The sequence below is a fragment of the Hibiscus syriacus genome, unplaced genomic scaffold (genome assembly GCF_006381635.1).
Source record: "Hibiscus syriacus cultivar Baekdansim isolate YM2019G1 unplaced genomic scaffold, ASM638163v2 tig00110328_pilon, whole genome shotgun sequence".
In the NCBI taxonomy this organism is placed as follows: Eukaryota; Viridiplantae; Streptophyta; class Magnoliopsida; order Malvales; family Malvaceae; genus Hibiscus; species Hibiscus syriacus.
Genome location: NW_024062685.1, coordinates 151,792 through 156,322, shown reverse-complemented (window position 1 = coordinate 156,322; position 4,531 = coordinate 151,792). Strand labels below are relative to the sequence as shown.

The 4,531-nt window shown below is 35.8% G+C and overlaps 1 long non-coding RNA gene across 3 annotated transcripts; it reads left to right on the top strand.

The window, feature by feature from the left end:
- Positions 1-474: 474 nt before the first annotated feature.
- LOC120118280 lies at positions 475-4,281 on the top strand. Of its 3 annotated transcripts, XR_005515744.1 has the most exons (9): positions 475-662; positions 966-1,230; positions 1,317-1,505; positions 1,623-1,712; positions 2,388-2,458; positions 2,555-3,145; positions 3,250-3,293; positions 3,372-3,440; positions 3,907-4,281. It is a non-coding gene; the product is annotated as an uncharacterized LOC120118280 (long non-coding RNA). The 3 variants fall into 3 exon arrangements; XR_005515743.1 differs by having other exon boundaries at positions 2,388-3,145; XR_005515745.1 differs by lacking the exon at positions 3,907-4,281 and adding an exon at positions 3,804-3,900 and having other exon boundaries at positions 2,388-3,145.
- The last annotated feature ends 250 nt before the right edge of the window (positions 4,282-4,531 follow it).

Below are 4,531 nucleotides of genomic sequence, written 5' to 3'. Positions count from 1 at the left end.
AAACTAAAAAGGAAAATTGGCTTAATACCATAGGCAGACTAATTATTTAGTCCAACATAACGTCATATATTTTGTTTTGAGAAATATGACATTTTCTACAGTAAATTAGAACTAATTAGGTGAGTCTGGTTAGTTTAATAAAATATATTTTAGCTTGGAATTTGTCACTCCAATATGATAAATTTTAATTTATTGAAATTTATCACTTCGACGTGACAAAATGATGAGTTTAAATAAAAAAATATTATTTAAGTAAACTCGTAATGTGAGTATGATAAGTTTGCACCACACTGTAAGATTTGACGTAAATCTCAAACTAATATTGGAGACGATTTAATGGACTAATTTTTTATCGGCCTGAACTTTTGGGCCAATTTTTGCCAAGCTTCACAGCGTGGCCCAATAAAACTTGTTAGAGGCCTTGAATGGATAAATTCTGAGCATGTGCTGCACCGAAATCAGCGAAGATGCTCTTTCTTCTGAATTTTTCGGTTTTCATCATCAATTGTCAACAACACCATTAAGCCTTCGACTTCAACTCTCCACCCTTTTCTCTTTTTGTTTTTCTTTCGTTAAGGTTTCTAACTCAGTGAGCCGCTATGACGACAACGGCTCAGTCTCCTTCTCCAATTCCAACGACGATAAGCCACAAGCAGTCTCAGGTCGGCTGCTTTTTCTCGTTTCTCTAAGTTAGTGTATACAGTCTGTAAACTTCGTTACGTTGACTTCTACTAATAGAGAACTAAACCCCACTTTTTTAGATGAATTTGCTTACTTTAAAGCTGACTTATATACAGTGTTATAAGAAAAAGATAATTTTGGGTTTTATATACATGTGAAAAGTGGGAACCGATTAAAAGGAGCAAATAAGGGAATATTGTACATGTTCAGTACAACTGAATAATTCTCATTTGTTTTTCCCCTTCAAAACAAGTGATTCTAATTGTGAATACCAATTTCAACAGAGGCTGTACAAGAAAATGTTAGGCCAGGGGCTACTAAACAGAATTTTGAAGCAAGCCAGGTTCAACAAGATATTAGTCCAAATGCTACTAAACAGTGTGTTCCAGAATCTGTGTTTGTGAAATCCGAACCGATAAGAGAGGACCACGTTTCTAATGCTGTCAAATTTCTTTCACACCCCAAAGTTAAGGGTTCGCCTGCTATCTATAGAAGATCCTTCCTCGAGAGGAAAGGCCTTACAAAAGAGGAGATATATGAAGCTTTTCGGTGCGTGCCGGTTATATAACTGTTCTTTTTTTTTCATTATCTTGCTTCAGGTGTAATTTCATGAACTAGATTTTTCTCGCGTTCAGATAACATTTTTTAGGAAGTTATCATCCCAAAGTTGAAATTGTGGATACGTAAAGTTGTGCTGGAAGAAGAAAATGACCATACCAAGAAAATTGATGCAAAACCAAGTTTGGCAGAGGAGGCAGCAGCTGCGGCTGCATCTGCTGGCAATACTAAAGCGAGTCAGGAAATGTTGAACTCCAGAAATGAAGGTGAATTTGGAAAGGAAATTTTATTTTTTGTTGAATAGTTTCATTATGTTTCATTTGTCTTTTTGTTCTTGCACAAGTATCTTCTTGATTTACTGAACCTAGTTTGATACTTGCCAGAGCGAAGGTGCTTTGAGAAATTTATGAATCTTATGGATGTGCAAGTGCAAGAGATGAAGTCAATGAGTAATTCAATAAGCAAACTGGAAGGTACTCTTATACAGTTTTTAGTGTAGCCATGTCTTTTAAAATATTCGTTAGAATTTGATTCTTGAACGTTTCCTGTTGTGGCCATGCTTATACCTAATGTGTTGCATGTTAGACAATTCATTCGTTGCAGTAAATAAATGAATGATAAATTGATAATTAAGGGAAGTGATTTTTTATTCAGGGTCTATGACCTTAGTTAATAAACATTGTGTTGGATATTAATTTAGCTGTATCGATACCTTTCCTTTATTATGACCTTGTTAATATTGGGTGCACTTTATAGAGATGTAAGGAACCCAAAAGAATAGCAAAGGTCTCTTAGGAAGTTAAGCTTTGGAAGAAGAGTTCTTTCCTTAAATAGCTTGATATTATTATTTTCTGAAGGATTCCCCCCGGCAAGTAACCTAGCTCGACTACTCAGCAAGCTATCTTCATGTATTAATGGTGCTAAGAACCAACATAGTGATGATTATAAAACAAATTCAATTGGCATTGGACAACATCCAATGTCATTTAGTTTCATTGGTACTGCTTGCTTATCACTTACCAAGGGCATCTTCTGAAATTATTGTCTTATGCTGCCACATATAGTTTAGTTTCTTCGGAAGACAACCCAACTGTGACTGTTGAGTTGTTGAATTTCATTGCTAATTTTCTTATTTTTTATACTGCTAGGACAAGCTAATAGCTCTGGCAGGGCATTTTCTGATCATGATGATCATAGACTATCGGCCTTGGGTACAAAGGTATGCTGAAACCAAGTTAATTCCAAACGCTTTATATCTGTTTTGGAAAATAAATCCTCTGATCCCAGTTTACCACTCAAATCGATGCACTTCAAGAATATTCACACTTTAATACTGACAATACTAGTCGAACGGATCATCTTCAGAACCATTGTTGAACGGATCTTGAGGAAATGTACGTATTCCGATGGTATTTGTTTTATTTATGTATTGAACATTCTCCAACATGACCGACGTACTTGAGTCGTACTCCACAACCTTTAGGGGCGATATAATACTTAGGTTTTTTCGGTGTTTCCAAAATTATCAAATAACATTCACTTATTTCTAGGTCATGAGGGTAGTCAGGTCATTTTTGTACTCGAGATTGCTTCGGTCTTCTTAGAGTTCAAGGTATTCCAATCATTTTCTTTGATTCAGTTATATATATATATCATTTCCAGTAATTTAATCAAGATGAGCTATTACTAAACAAAAATGTCTTTAAAGCAATCCTATGTGAATCGAAAGGTGGATGTCAATGTGCAGCAAGGTAATTTTTCTCTGATTATTTTTCTGTACTTAGTTGTCCAGTCGGTCCTAACAATTTGAATTCCAGAATCCTATAACTATGATATATTTTAAGCAAGGAGATCCTCCACACCACATGCATCTGCGGAACCACCTCACTCGAAGTCGTATATGGAGGTAGTGATTTGCTTTGTCCTTATGAGTTGCAATATTTAACAGTTGCAAGACAAATACAATATTTCTGGATAGGTTTTGAAGATATTTTGGTAATTGTGTTGCAGATTATGTAAATGATCCAAAGAAGGGAGAAACCTTCAATATCAGAGTAATCCAGTTAATATTTATATGCTGAATTTTGTTTATTGCATCAACATTAACTTTGTTATTCCTGATTCATATTCAGGAAATCAATGATATCCCTCCCAACCCTAACCAGCAATTGTCAAATCCTCGCATAGCACCAAGATCTAAGGTCTGTTCTACAGTTTCTCTTTTACCTTTAGGATCATTTCTCTTGCATTTTATTAGGATTCCACTTCAATGGGGTTAATTAAACATCTTTGAGAAGTGGGATATTTTAATTATCACGTTTGAAGAGTTTTTGGGTCTATAATCAATATATATACCAAATTGGTTACTGATATTTTCCTTTGAGCAAAACGGGTAGTCCCATACATTAGTTTCTTCATCCCGTGGTGTGGGACTGTGGGTGGTGGATCTATCTAAAGAAAACTTGCATACAATCATGACCACCATATTTTCATTCTTGGAAACATTAATAAAGACAACAACCTATTTCGAAACATTAATGTAAATGTTTTTGAAAATGAAAAAGTTAAGGGGCCCAAAATGAAAATGCAAAGGAATTGTTGCTGTTGGATTTCTTGAAGACGGAAATGGTTTTGGAAGTTAAGGTCCAAGGGTGCACTCTTTTGCAGACCATAAGAGGGCCCAATTTCACAAAGCAGCCGCAGTCTGCATCAAGAAGTTGGTTTATGCGAGCTTATTTGGATAGATGACACCACTCAACAGCCTCATTTCAATGCTACTTGTGCATATCTGAATTGGAATCATCTATTCCCCCCCCCCCCTAGTGTGAAGGCTGTTTGGATGGAAATATTGTAGTCGGCATCCTGAGTTGCAATGGGCAGTCATTCCATTGATAGGCAAAGCATCCTTGATGGGAGGAGGAAAATGGTAGGTACTTTGGTGATGCGAAACTTCTGAACGGGAAATGCTTTATGGATGAAACATATAAATATAAACATGAGCAATTTAAAAAATGTTAAGCATTTAACTTATGGTTAAGACGACAAAGGACGCATGTTAAATGTATTTGTAAATTCTTTATTTTTCATTGACGTAAACTTCTTCTGGTAGGAGGATGCTGATGATGCCAAATGAAAAATTAGATATAGGACGTAGGAGTGGGCCACCGAATCCAATTTTTTATTGGATTAATATCGTAGCGAAACAAAAGAGGAACAAAATAATAACTGATGGGGCCGGCCGGGTTCAAATCGTGTAATTAAAGATCCAGTCCACCGACAGAAATTGTTTTTG